At 41.9% G+C, this 15,237-nt stretch overlaps 1 protein-coding gene across 1 annotated transcript in view; it reads left to right on the forward strand.

Annotated features, from left to right (window-relative positions):
• CPLX2 (complexin 2) overlaps positions 1 to 15,237 on the forward strand; it is a 165,926-nt gene that overhangs the window by 131,007 nt on the left and 19,682 nt on the right. The gene's annotated exons all lie outside the window — the stretch shown is intronic.

Raw genomic sequence — 15,237 nt, forward strand, 5'->3', positions numbered from 1 at the left:
GATGTATATGTTTGTCCTCATACATGGCGGCCCTGAGAGTGTGGCTATTTCTAGACTTTTCTGTGTGCATATGAGGCCCTGAGGTCAAGAGAATTGTGCATGTGTCTGTGTACAGTGTGCTTGTGTTTTTAGCACAGCACTGCACAGTAAGAGCACAGCATTGCTAATTTCTGAACATGTCTGTGGCAGCCAGAGAGTGCAAGAAGATCTTGCTGTCCTGGGGTGGGGGAGATTAGCAGTCCTGCCAGGTCTGCACAAGGGCTGCGCTGTCACCATCCCACGCAGGGAGCAAGCTGTTAACTCCACAGATGGAGCGCCATATGGTGCTCCATTGTTGTGGTTTGTTTGGGTTTTTTAAAAACCTATACCTTGATTCTGCTGCATCTGTCTGCAGTGTGATTTCCACTTGTGCCTTTGTTCTACGGGACAAACATACAGGTGCTTTTTGTCCAGTGGGGCACATTGCAGCCCAAAGGGGTCATCTGGGGTTGGGAAAATGACATAGCTTAAAAAACCCTTTCTCCTGCAGCACAGTCCCAATCTGAATGGCCCTCATACCCCAATCTTCATCACCTCTTGTGACCTACTCATTCTGCTTCTATTTATTTATTTATACTCTGCTTTTCTCCCCAACGGGGACTCAGGGCAGCTTATATCCTTCTCCTCCATTTCATTCTCACAACAACCTTCTGAATTAGGTTAGGCTAAGAAAGAGTGATTGGCCCATGGTCACTCAGCTAGTTTCCATGACAAACTGGGAATTTGAACTTGCATTTCCCAGATCATAGTTTGATATAACTCAAGAATCTTCAACAGGTAGCTCATGAGCGACCAGTAGCTTGCTGGCTGTTACAGAGTAGCTTATGCATCCTCTAGAAGACCCAGGAAAAGATTGCAAAAGATCTTCTCTGGGATTTATTTCATAGGACTGTTCTCCATGCTGCTGAGCTGATAGCTTCAGTTCGGCTGTCCTAGGAGAGAACAACTGTGGTTATATGACCGGGGGTGGGAGGAGGCTTGGGGTATTTTTCATTACTCCAAAGTAGATCTAATTAAGGAAAAGGTTGGTGACCTATGCTCTAACCATTATACATGCTGACTCTTCATGAATATAATGAAGTACCAGCATGAACTTCTGAGTTAAATAGAACTCTTCTGCAGGTTTGTAAAATGTCAAGCTTTAAAAAAAATAAATACATTGAAATATCAGCCAGTTTGATTAAATAGAAGTATGGAAAAGCTGAGGGCAGCTGGAGAAGAGGAAGACCTAACGTGACAGGGAGTGACTCAGGAAAGGAAACCACACCTTTAATTTTGCAAGACCTGAGCTGTCAATGATAGAATGTTTCGGAGGTCATTAATTCATAGGGTCATCATAAGTCAGAGCAACTCGATGGCACTCAATACACACGCACAGGGAATTGCTGGTAAGGATGCAGAAGTGATGCTGATTGGGAAGGTGGAGATATTGGAGGACATTGTGCTCCCCACTTTCAATGGGGTTCAGTTGACCTTTGTAGACTCAATTAAGAATGTTGGGGTTTTACTGGATCCAGAACTTCTTCTAGAGAAACAAGTTAATGCAGCTACAAAAATGCCTTCTTCAAACTCAGTATAGCCTTTAGGATGGCCCCTCCCTTACATGTGGCCAATCTGCCCCTCTGGATCCACACCATGGTGATGTTGGGACTAGACTACTGTAATATGCTCTACATAGATTTCCCCTCAAAGTCATCTCAGAGACTCCAGTTAGCACAGACCTCCACAGCTCCATTACTATCAGGAGGTAGGCAAAGCATGTATATTACTCCCATTCTGCAATCACTCCGTCGGCTACCCATCAGTTACCATGCTGAATTCAAGGTTTTGGCTATCACACACAAAGCACTTCATGGCCTTGGCCCCTCATATCTGCAGGACTGCCTTTCTCCCTAAGCCCTGCCATGACAGCTTCATTTATCTGAACAGGGCCTTCTGCAGGTGCCACCCTACAAATGGGCAAAATCAACAAGCATTCTCTGCGGTGCCCCTCACCTCACCTTATGGAATGGCCTGCATGAAGAGGTCAGAAAAGTACCCGCTCTCCTGGCTTTCCACAAACTATGCAAAAATGAATTATTCAGAAGGGGTTTTTACACAGGTAATAAGAGTGTGCTGCAAGGAAATGGTTCAGAGAGGTGTGTTGGTAAACGGATCAAACTGTTAACTATACTGTGTACTTTATGTTGCTGTGAATATGCTTTTACTGGATAGATTCTCATTGTTGTTTAATATGTCATGTTAATTTGCTTGTGTTTTGTTTCAGCTCTGTATTAGATTTCTGTTTGTTTCCAATTGCTGCAATCTTTATTCTATCGTATTGTATATTGCATGTCCCAGCCATAGATCGTATTGACTTACACTGTGTGATATGCCTTGAGTGTAAGTGGGAAAGGCTGACTATAGATAATGTAAATAAATAAATAAATAGTACCTCAGAGATCTGCGTTCACAGCCCAGCTCAACAGGAGACTTGGCAAGTTGTTTTCTGTCTCTCAGCTTCCCCCATATAAATTTGCCACCTACAGTTGTGAACTGATGGTTGTTGTGAGAAGAACTGTAACTAAGGATTGCGAAGAATGTTTATGCCGTAAGTAGTATAGATGATTCTAGTGATGGAGAAGACAATGGCTGTTGCTAGAAGCCCAAGAGACTAGTATAGCAGTTGAAGAACCAATGAGTCGTTTTGTCTTTCCACTGCTAATAAGACTGCTCTGATTAGCTACTTTTTATCATACATAGTCCTTTTTTGGCCCTGTCAAGCTAAAACTGGAAAAGGTATTTTGCAGTCTTGCTTGCTTTCTTGCTAAAGTATTTTTTCTACATCAACAAAATTTGCTACTTTTCCCCTCATTCTCTTGTTTTCTTGTTCCTATGGGCAGTGTAATCGTGTTTCTCCGACAAAGCCAGAAAATATGTAATCCAACAAGCATCCAGTGTATAGTCTACAGGCACATGATTCCAAAGCTTGCTGCTGTTAAGGCAGTCCAGAGACAATCAGTGCCTGAATGGGAGAATATCTAGGGACCTTTCATGCACTGCTTCCAGACCACCTGGTGTCCACTTGGAACCTGATGGATTTATAACTTTGTATGCTGCCTTGAGTTCTACAAGGTCCTATAAATGGATTGTAAATGATACTCAGTCCTCTCTCTCTCTCTCTCTCTCTCTCTCTCTCTCTTTTAAATTCTGAGCAATGCTGAGCTGATTTATAAAACCATTGCCCTTATTTTTTGATTGAAAGGCTTGAAACTACACAAAAGTTCTGTTTAATTCAAAAGTTCACATTTCCATCATGTTGAATATTAGTCCAATAAAAGTTAGCTCCAAAGGAGCCCTGGCGTTTTTTTCATCTAGCATTATTAACTGCTTTCTCTTAATTGTTATGTCTTTTTTTCCTGAATCCCGTGGCAGAAATGTGACTTGCTGTGAGGCGGGAAGGCTGTATCCAGCCAGATGGTCGGTAGGCTAGAAATGCAATCTCCCGGTTTTATCCCGCATTGGTGGGCAGTTGGAATGGATGAGCTCATAGGCTTTCTCCATCTCTAACGGCTGTGATTCTTCTGCTTGTTATTATTGCTAGCATTTATCTTGCCTATTACTCGATGGGAATTTTCCAACAGGCCTCATTTTCCAAGCTTCATTTACCCAGAAGCAGACACACATCACTCATGTTGTGCGTGCTTCACAGTGGAAAAAGCATTCCACCTTTCAGATCTCCTCTTGCCTCTTTATATCAGAATTAATTCTTCCAAAGAGGGTGATTTTCTCCCTGCTTAAGATGTGATCCTAAATGAAGTTGAGCTGCAGTTGCCAAATTGCTTAATCCAGAGTAAATCCATTTATATTGGCAAAAACATTTCTCCAGAAATAAGGGTCTTGATGACTACAGTTTGCTGACTGCTGTGTTAACTTTAAATACACAAGGTGATCTTTCTCCTGAGAGTTGCTTTATGTGAATGGCATCCCTCCTGATCAGATTTAATTCCCTTAGTCTGTACCAAAACAAAGATCAAGGAGGGAGAGATGTAAATAGACTACAAACAGTTCTTCCACAGTGGGTCTGAAAGCCTCTTATGGAGGAGAGAGCCTAGTATTGAGCAGAGAGCAGTTAACCTCCTCTTGTCCTGCTAACAAGCCATTATTCTTCATGACCTAGACCACAACTGTGTTCTTTGCCTTGCTAAAGTGAACTTAATTATCAAGAAACAACAGTGGCTATTTTATATGAGACAGGACAAGATCAGTCGACTAGAGACACCATCTGATTATCCAGCAACAGGAAAAATCACTCACATATACCCAGTTCCCAACATGACGGCAGGAGAGAGGTTCTTATTTACTGCTTCAGAGTCATACTCATACATGGTTAGAGATACAGATACCTCACCCCAACACACCCCAGCAATTACAGGCCTAGACAGATTTGAGTGGCTTGTTGGCATAGCATCACCAAGATAGGGTAGTTACTGCAGCAGTCCCTGTCTGGCAGTGTGACAAGCTTGGGATTCTCCCAACAGTTACAAGCAAGTGTTTAGATGAAGGGAAACTATTTGTTTCCTGGAGCCTAACCAATAGTCCACAAAAATGGACCCTCCATGCCATTACTGTAGTTAAAAGACTTATATTACAGCACTGGAAAGACAAATGCCCATCTCCTGTAATTCAGTGGATTGAGGGCTTTACAACATTAGCAACATGTGAACATATGGCATACAGACAACAAGTGCATATGGGTTTATTTTTAGATATTTAGGGAGCTTTCATAGAACATTACATCTAGACTTGCCACCACTGTTGTGATTTTGTTGTTGTTGTGTTTATTTATTTATAAAAATAAAAACTTCATTTTTTAAAAAAAAGTCAGTTTTTTCCCGTCAGGACAGTGTTTATTAGAATCAAGCCATGCAAGCTTTCCAATAATACCAAACTCGTAAATCGTTCTGCCTGCTAGTGAGTGCAGTATAACTAAAAATATCACATATTTGTATTCCTAAGGAAGCTGGTCTAATAAAAAAGACCAGTCTATTTTGTATCAATTATAGATTTTTCTCTTTTCTAGAGTCAACCAGGCACTATCTATTAAATAAGAAACCCAGGCCAGTTCTAATGCTGTCTGTTTTGTATACAACTGTTTCTGTGCCTTCTGGAAGCTTAAAATAAGATGACTAATGCATTTTGGGAAATGTGTCTACTGTAACATTCTGAGAGAAAAAATGTCCAATGTCTGATAACTGTAAATTAGATTAAATATTTAGCCTCTGTTGCCCTGACCCAATCAGCCATAAAACTGCATGAAGAATATGAACATATTTACACTAGATTTTCACACTAGTGAAAAGACATTCGCTCTTTCCAGGGAATTCTTGGAACTACTGTTCTCAGAGGGGAATGATGGGTCTCTAATGAATTATCAGGTCACCAAACTATACTTTTCAAGATTCTTTGAAGAAAGCTAAGTTACGTAAAATCAATATACGATAAGGGTTTTAGGGTTCATCTGTCCAGCAATGTCTGCAGCAGTGATCACACAGGAGGAGAGGCAGTAGCCTGGACATGGGAAGCGTGTTAAATTCCCAGGCTGGTCATCAGAGGCTTTCTGTGTGAATTAGGGTTTCTCACAGTCTCAGTTTCTCGTCTGAAAGAAACTATGAGGCAGGTCTGACATTGCCAGTTCTTAAAAACAGACTGAGTAAAACTACAAAGAATGAGATTCCCCCTACCTGCCACATAACGATAAAAGAATTACATAAAATGATTCTTTATTTCCAGTACTATGATCTTTGATATAAAATATCTTTGATATTAAAGAAACTCCTTTTAAGAAGGGTGAAAAGCAGTAAGAGGAAAGGCACCAAGGCTGCAATTCTAAGCGCCCCTCTTAGATTTAGGTCTACATCAATTGGACATAGGGCCAATACAGACAATGATTTTATCACGCATTCTATCATGTACATTTTAAAAATTGACACCTGGTATGTGTCAAAATTCTCCTTACCACTTGGCAGAATGATACAGGCTATCAAGCCATGTCATGGACAGAGGGTTTGTTTGATTGGTTGTATGGGTTCTCTTGTCTGAGTCTTTAAGTTGTAGTGCAGGCATTTCTGAAGACTCACCCTATCCTGAGCTGTTCGTGTGGACTTTCATGCTCAAAGAATATGCAGGTTAAATAAATGTATAACTTAGTTTTGGTTAAAAGTCCTGGAAGTGCATTTCCAAGAGTCAAATTGTTATGTTAATTTTGTTTGTTTATATTGTGTTGCTTTGGAGTCAGTTCTCCATAGGAAGATCCTTGGAGTAAATCTGATAGTGCAGACGTTGCCTGATACTGAATTGTGCAGTGGACTGTTACTGCAGAAGATCAGTCCCACTAATTTGACCAGTGAGGGATAAGTTAGATACCAGGACCTAGAAACATGAAATTTGGGCAGGACGTTCCTTTTGTGATGTAGGGGCTCACTAAGAAGGGATTTTAAGAAATTCTCCCCCTAAGGGGGTAAAAAGGGGTAAAATGTGTTTTCCCATAGGGATACAGCTTCCCTGTGTGGCTGGGAGGCTGCTCCCCCCCCCCACACCAACTGCCAACTCAGCCTCTCTGAGGTCATTTGCATATGCGGCCTGACCAACATTCTCCCCAACATTCTAAAGAGTATACAGTTGCTATTGGGAGTCACTGAATGTGTCTTGAGGTAAAAATAAACCTCCCATTCTTCCTCTCTAGGGTTGCCAATCTCCCTGTGGGGCCTGGCTTTCCTGTATGGCAGGGAAGCTGATGGGTCAGCTGTGGAACTCTGTGTTCTGAGGTAAAAATCTGGTAAAGGAAACTGCAGACAGTTGAAGAAAGACAGTACAAGACTCCTGAAAAGGGATTTTATATAAAAGTCAGTATGGCAACTGAGTCTTTAAATGTTCATGGGGAGATGGTGCACGACCTCTCTAGGGGCCATTTCAGTGTGAACCTCTCACATGAATCTGCCCACCACACCACCCCTCCTCAGTCCAACTCCACCTCACACCTCTTGCACCCATCACCTCTTACTGTCCCCAAGAAGTCTCCTGACAGACATTGTGCAAGATATACAGATGCTAAAAGGAGGAAGCAACTTAAAGATTCGGCAAAGAATTATGCACATTGTACTCCTGTGGTGCACTGAGCAGCACTGGCCAAATACCAGCAAGTCCTGAGTCCAAGGGAAAGGTGGTCATCCCTGCAGGCCTCAGCACAGTAGCAACGACTCTAGCAGACCTAACCGCCAAGATATAACCTGATATAGCCACTACTACAGAGAAGTCCATGGACTAGCTGTGCAAGCATGCCATTCTGACCCCCAAGAATGACAACACTGCCTTCATTAATGAAACACAACTTAACTCCCTTGAATGGGCAGAAATGGAGTACAGATCTGTGGACTCACTGGTGCAAATGGATGACGTGGTCCACTACCCCATGGAGTTCCTCAACCCGCTCAACTCTCCTGGCTTCCCAGCCCACAAGCTTCTCCTCAAAGTGGGGGCTCTGGTAATGCTGCTCCAGAACCTCAGCCCACTCAAACTCTGCAATGGCACCAGACTGCGAGTGAAAGCCCTCCACAGGAACCTCATCAAGGCCACATTGTTCACCGGCAGTGCTCGGGGGGGGGGGGGGTCAGTGTTCATACCACACATACCACTCATACCATCAGAGAACTCCTTCAAATCCAAGAGACTGCAGTTCCCCCTCAAGGCCTGTCTTGCTATGACGATCAACAAGTCCCAGGGGCAGACACTGAAGGTGGCAGGAATTGACTTGAGGGAGGACTGCTTCTTACATGGGCAGTTCTACATGGCCTGCTCCAGAGTGAGCTTACCCAGCAGCCTGGTGATCCTAGCACCTGAGGGGGAAACCACCAATGAGGTCTACAAAGAGGTCCTTCAGTAGAAAAAAAAAGGTTGTACATATTTTCCCTTTATTTCTTGCACTACAATATTTTCCTTTTAAAAATCTCTTCAATAAATCTTACATTTCAAAATTAACTTCATCAGTTTTCGGTATCAGCACACTTCGCTTTATTCAAATACTTTTGGGAAGCTTGGGTACTATGCTATTATACTACAAAACCAACTAAAAAAGCCCCCACAAACCAAAAAATGTTACATACCCATAAGTATTATAACTGAATTTAAAGTAGTTAAATACTGTAGTGAAGCTTGGGTATCAAGCTTGTTTTACTAGAAATCAAAGGCAGGCAATAGAATTATTTGTGTGTTTTCATAAAATGTTTCAAGATGCAGAAATGTACTCAAAAGTGTGAATATAAATGGTGGAGAAGCTATCAAGTGCAACAAAGCTGTCCAAGCAAAAGGTAACTAGTGTACTTCCACAGTGGTCTCTACTTCCTCGATGAGCTCAGAAAAGAACTATAAAGCAGGTCTCTGATAAGTTTTACAGTAAATCACATAAGCTGGGGTAGACTTGCTAAGTAGCAGCACATACTTTGATGCGTAGGACGTTCATAGGGTGGAAGACTTGAATTTGGAAAGACAAATATATGCACTCTATAAGAATAATAAGATTGCTTTGACAAAATTTGCCTAATTCATTCAAGGATATCTTAGTAATTTGCTTCCTGATTTTCTGACCCCTCTGGAATGAACAGAAACATGTATTCATTGTGTATGTTTTTAATCTGTAAGCTGCCTTGGTGGCCCTGATGACAGCAGAAAGGTAAAATATAAAATTCATAAATAAATATATAAAAATAAAAAATCAGGGCCAGTTAAAGAACTTGTAGACAATTGCCACATAAATTAGTCATATTCATAAATTCAATTGGTATACATTTGTATATAAAGCAAAATAAAAGTACTTTATTTTTCAGTGATGTACACATCTATCAAAGCAGGCATCATCATTATAAGTTATGTTAGTGATCTGCAGTGGATCTCTGAGAAAGAGCTTAGCCTTAAAGCAGCTTCAGGGGGTTTGGATCAAGGCTGTAGTGCTGGGAAACCAAGGTTTAACACGTGTCATTTCCCCAAATGAAATTCTTCCTATCTCAGGCTATTATTTGCTGTGATAGGGAAATAAGACAAGTACTTTCTCTTTGCTTGTCTTGTTTACCCCTCAGGACTACTAGCAGCCCAGGAGACACAATTTCCGCATGGGAAACAGCACAGAAGCTTCCCCAGGGCTACAACCCTGATCCAGGCCCCTCCCACCCACTAACCCCTGCATTTGTTTTTAAAGACCAAACCACATGAATCCATAATGTGCAGTTTTTCCTTAGAGAAGACAATCTTTATTCTGTCTCTCACTCAGGGGTAGAAATCCCTCTTTTAAGATGTCATCTTTAGGTTTGTAAGCACAGACCATTTTAATATCTGCTGCCAAACCCTGCTTTACATTAGGGCCAGCCCAGAGTTCAGGTTTGACCATAAAGAAGTTTGCTCATAAAGAATTTTCTTCTGCTATACAGTAATATATTGGCGATGCAACCCTAAGCAGTGTTACTCCAGTCTAGGCCCATTGAAATCAATGGGTTAAGACTGGAGTAACTCTGCTTAGGATTGCACTGTAAGAGTTATTTGGTGCACATTGAATCATGTCTTAAGCTCCAAAATTGAACTGCATGACTTTTTCAGAATGTATCCATCCTTATCATTCTGCAGTTGTAGAAATGAACTCCTCTAACCAGTGTTTTACGCTGGCAAAGTGCCTCACTTAAGAAAATACTAGCCAAGGGAAGACTTGAGGAGATTGGGATCTCGATCTCCCTTCATTTCTTTTGTACAATTTGCAGTGCATGACTCATTGCTAGAATATCAGAATGAGCTTTGGCCCACAGCCAGAATCCTTGTTCATGTCTAATCGTCTCAAGACGCATCACATATTGGTGTTTTGCTTCCAGGCTGCTCAGACTCATATCCTCAGAGGTGCATTCCTAGAGTGAGTTGATCACTGGCCATCTGTATGGGAAAAGGCCAGAGACTGCTCTCCAAAGTACAAGGAAAGACACTCTTGCAGCTGCTACTGTACCAGGAATCCTGCCACCCAACAACCAGGCCCAGTAGATCAGCCATTTTGAGCTTCTCAGAGGAAGGGCCTGGTGTAAATGTAATTAAGTATATAAAGCACTAACAGGGTGGTCATAAGCAAAGTTGTACTCTTCTGGGATTGCACCATAAATGTTGTACCTACCTTCATGAGCATTAATTTGTAGGTTTCTATAACATCGCTTAAGGGTTCAGTGCACAAACTGTGTCAGCTTGTTCCCAGAGTTATATCCAAGCTATGTTTAAGCCTTTGGGATCCAATTGCACAATTGAACGCATCTGTGACAGACCCCCCCGCCCCTTCACTCCCCCACTGTGAGGCAGATTTTCCCGCCAAAATTCAGTTTGCCTGCTTTGGCTGAGCAGCCCCAAGCAGCATGTTAATTTTATGGTTTGAAAATCTGTTTGTCCCACCCTGACAGTCAGATAAAATTTTGGCTTTTTAGTCCAACCCAGGAACTTGATGGCATGAAGCAGGAGCCCTCTCTTCCTTTTTCTTGGAAATGGCACTGCAGGCTATATAACGTTCAAAAGGAAATAACTTTATTTAACAGGCAAGGATTGAATAAGTGCAGTCAGGGAATGAAAGATCTGAGGTAAAGTTGTGCTGGTAGTACGGAATACACTTTGAGTAACAGGCAAAATAGTTTCCTTGAAGCTTAGTTTCTTATATTATTGGTTCTTAGCAATGAGAGGTGTTTTACTTAATACTTTAGTTACAGCAACAGTGTTTCTTCACAGAGTTTCCTATGACAACTCAGGTTTCCTGAAGTTAGTTTAAAACTGTTTTTCTCTTCACAACAGATCCGACATCCTTCTCAGAGAGCCACCCCCCCCCTTTAGAAATTGGGCAGGAAGTAATCTTCTTCTCCTAAAAAGATTTAAGCCTTCTTCTTTTGGTTTGAAAGGCAGTCTAACCTACTACCCAACCACTCTTGCCAAAACACACTCCCAGTTCTATGGTGTCTGTGTTAAGCGGGATTCAGCTTCTGCTGACACTTATACTAAGAATTCTTAAATAGAATTCTTCTTCAGGACAGTAATGTTATAGTTAAGGCAAAAAGCATCTCTTTCTAGAGCCAAGAAATGTTCCCTTTACATTATCAGGGTAATGATCCCATGCTTCCCAGATGACCCTTCCAAAAGTGTAAACAGTTAAGCAGTGGGCAGAGTAGGTTGATGATATTTATAAATGGCGCAGCATAGGAATGTTCACTGTAGATAGAAGAGTGGTGGAAGCCTCAGAGCAACGGTAAATGCTTAGTGACAACAGGATTACTTAAATGATAGAGGGACTTCAAGGGGCTTTGTGTTAAAAAGTAAGAAACAGCTGAAGGAAAGGAACAAAATGAGAGACTCAGTATATCACTAAGATACAATTTAATTACCGTCTGTGGAACACTTGTGGCATAAAACCTGCTTTCCAAGTTGCCTCTCCCTCATTGTCACTTTCACAAGAGGTCTGTCAGGCAACTCCTGATTATTCCCATTTCAGAGACAAAGGATTGAAGATGCAGAGGGCTAAATGACCTGCCCAGGAACTTAAACCCATGTCTGCTATCATAATCTGTATACTAGGCCAACCACCATCAGGAATAGCTAGAAGTTACACACAAGGCATAAGTGGGGACCAAGACTCAAAGACATCACTGCATTCCATGTTAATCCCATTGCTCTTTCTGTGGTAAATCCAATTTAACACTGAACTATCAGAGGTGAAGCATCTACAGTAAAACAGTAGATTCTAGAAGATTAGTTGAGCTTGTCCTTTGCAGACAAAAAAAAAGTGTCTTGTGGCACCTTAAAGAGTAACAAATGTATAGTGGCATGAGTTTTATAATCAAGCACCTAGCTCAGTTCACATTGGCAATGACAGCTGCTAATCCATTGTGAACGTTCAACAGAAATATACCCCAGGGCCCTAAAAATAGATTACACTTCTCCATGAGGGACATTGAAAGGACTGGATCTTCTTTTTGTTGACTGGCAGTTCTTCAAATTTAAACTGAATAAAGCAGTGGGTAGGAGAGACTGTCGCTTGGTGGTAAATTACTTGCTTTGCATGGCTAGGGTCCCAGGGTCATTTACAGCTTCTCTCTGTAAGGGGTCTTGGTGTTGGGAAAGGGCATGAGCAACCCTTTGAATTATTTCCAGCTGGTGATGAAAAACTGATTAAAAAGATATATGTATTTCTAATGCAAATGAAGAAGAAAAATGAGGGGGTAGAAGAATATAAGAATAAATGGACACAAAATTTAGGATATAGTATTGATCCAATGCAATGGAACAAGATATGGAAAGTGAATGTTAAAATAACTAAGTCAGTGGCGTTTAAAGAGAATTTTATATAAGATGTTCTATAGATTGTACTTATTACTTAACACCAGATAGACTTGCTAAAATGTATAAAAATGAATCTAATATTTCCTGGAAGCGTGAGAAACATACAGGAACATTTTATCACATGTGGTGGTCTTGCAAAGAGGTACATAAATTTTGGATAATGGTCCATAGGCTCTTACAAACAAGTTTACAGATTACAATTCCATTGAAACTTGAAATATTTTTGTTAAACTGTGTACCAGAAGACTTGGATAAAGATCAGAAATATTTTATTATACATGTAGTGACAGCGGCAATAATTTTACTAGCGTTCTATTGGAGACGACCAGTAATACCCCGCAGGAGGAGCTAATAGTGAAGATAATGGAAAATGTGGAACTAGACAAACTAACTTTACTAATGAAAGGACAAACGGAAGAAGACTTTGCTGCACCATGGACCCCCTTTTACAACTGGATGAGAAACAAATATGAAGACTTGAATGTAGTCATTATATCAAGGCAATATTGTAATCACAGTTGAGTGATTAACAGTTTGAAAAATGTAGATAAGTAGAGTGCTGTTTCAAGCAGAATGTACGATACTTTTTTGCTTCTTGCTTTCTCCCTTTCCCCTACCCTTAATGAAAAAACTAATAAAATATTTACACACACAAAAAAAGAATTATTTCCAGCTGGAGCAGAAAGGGTTGACTGTGATGCTACTCCTGCAGCAGGAGCTTTCACTCTTGTCACTGCTGGGCCATCAAGGCGTGTCCCACCACTGCCATCCCCACCATTTTGGTTTTGTTTTGTTTTTAAAGAAAAGATGGAGGAAATGAAGAGAAAGAGGAGGGGAACTTGATATGAAGCGAGATCAAGCTCTTTTACATTTATTCCTTGCCTAGAGAAAAGCATTTCAGCAGGCACACCCTCCCTTCTTTTCAAGGTCCCCAGAGAAAGAGAAGAGGGACTATATTTTAAATGTCTGTCCCAACTTTCCATGCAATGCCTCAAAGGCAAAATTTTTAAAAAGTTAAAATCACAACAATCCAAATAATGATTAAATCATCAGCAACCGCAATAATGAACACAGATTCAACAAAATCAGTCAAGCAGCCCCATCCTCAGATCCAGGTTTGCCATGGCGGTTGGATGTCAGTGTGGCTGCGGTGGCACTCCCAGTGGACATTGGAGAATGAGCAATGCTGGCGGTGGAGACCAGAAAGGAGCGACGTGGTCCTTCGAGGAGGCGGCCTGGCAGGCGTCCCATTGCCATCCTCACCTCTGTCAGCCAATAGCTGTGGTGGCTCCCTGACAGCTATGGGAGGGGTGAGGGATGGCATAGGCAGTGGCTGGGCCATGACCACCATGGGCTAGCAAGCTCTATATGGGCCCAACTCGTCAGCCCAGCTGTCAGACAGCCTAGTGTCAGACAACTATGCCCCAGGCCTGCCCACTGGGTCCGCCCCCTGCCAAGGGTGCCACAGGCAAACACAGCCATGGAAGAATGTGGGAAGGTAGAGGGGGGGCCCTGGCCTGCCCTCATGCCAACGCTGGGACTTGCACCGCCCTTCGCCTCCATCTGGCCACCAATTGTGGCCACCAGTGGTGGCCTGCAGCAGTGGCGAGCCCCCACTAGTGGCCACAATATCAGAGAAGGGGGAGGGTTAATAAGTCTGAGTTATGACAGCATGTCCCTTCATTCGCTCCCTGAGCGCTTTCCGCACCCCCCTTCAGGACTGAGCTGTTAATTTGTTACCTAGATTTACAATAACATATAGTTGAGGTACCATCCACTCAGAAGGCCCTACCCCAATTAGCCATGGTCCTCTTGACCTCTGTTTATTCATTTGTAATTAGTTTGATTGGAAGGGTAGGTGGCATGGTACATCCTAGTCTTGTCAGATCTCAGAAGCTAAGCAGGGCCAATACTTGGATGGGAGACCACCAAGTAAGTCTCTGCAGAGAAAAGCAATGGCAAATGACCTCTGCTTCTCACTTGCATTGAAAGCCCCTTACTGGGGTCACCATAAGTCAGTTGTGACTTGACTATACTTTACACACACACAATTAGTTTGATATTTTAGAAAACTGAGCCCCACCTCAACCTAAGTTAACCATGAAATATACAACACAAATCCCAACAGTGCCAAGACAATATAACCAATGAGGGTGGGAGCAACCAACCCAAGACCTTACTCAGTGTTTCCCAGCAAGGGTTCTGCAGAAGTCTGGGGTTCTGCAGGACATCACTAAGGATTCTGCAAGAAATAGTAGAATAAATCAATGACATTTTGAAATACTGCAAAGAATTTCAAATATCCCTTGAAGTATGATGGTTATTAAGGTTATGTATAACATTACAAATAAATTTTCTTGACTATAATTTAGCAATAATTGAATTGTGCTTCCTGACATCAACTTTTTCTGACCTCTAAACATTTCCATAGGTAGGTGTCCTTGGGATTCGAAACATTAATTTAGGGATTTCTTAATAGAGAAAAAAGGTTGGGAAACACTAGCTGAACTGAACATTCTTTTCTGGCTTCTGTCTGAAGCTGAAGAGATTTCATGTAGCTGCTGTAGCATAGTGGTTAAGTGGCTGGACTCTGAGCTAGCACTCTGCTGGTTCAACTCCCGCTGCTGGTGGCCGTGGGTAAGCCACTCTTCTCAGCCCCAGCTCTCCAACTGTATTGTGGGGATTATAATAATAATGCTGATTTTGTTAACTGCTCTGAGTGTGGCACTGATCTGTCCAGAAGAGTGGTATATAAGCATACGCTTATATGAATGGCTGCAGGGAAGGTATTTCATGAAGATCCCATCTCTTGCAGCCCGC

This window comes from Eublepharis macularius, chromosome 4 (genome assembly GCF_028583425.1).
Source record: "Eublepharis macularius isolate TG4126 chromosome 4, MPM_Emac_v1.0, whole genome shotgun sequence".
NCBI classification, from domain to species: Eukaryota; Metazoa; Chordata; class Lepidosauria; order Squamata; family Eublepharidae; genus Eublepharis; species Eublepharis macularius.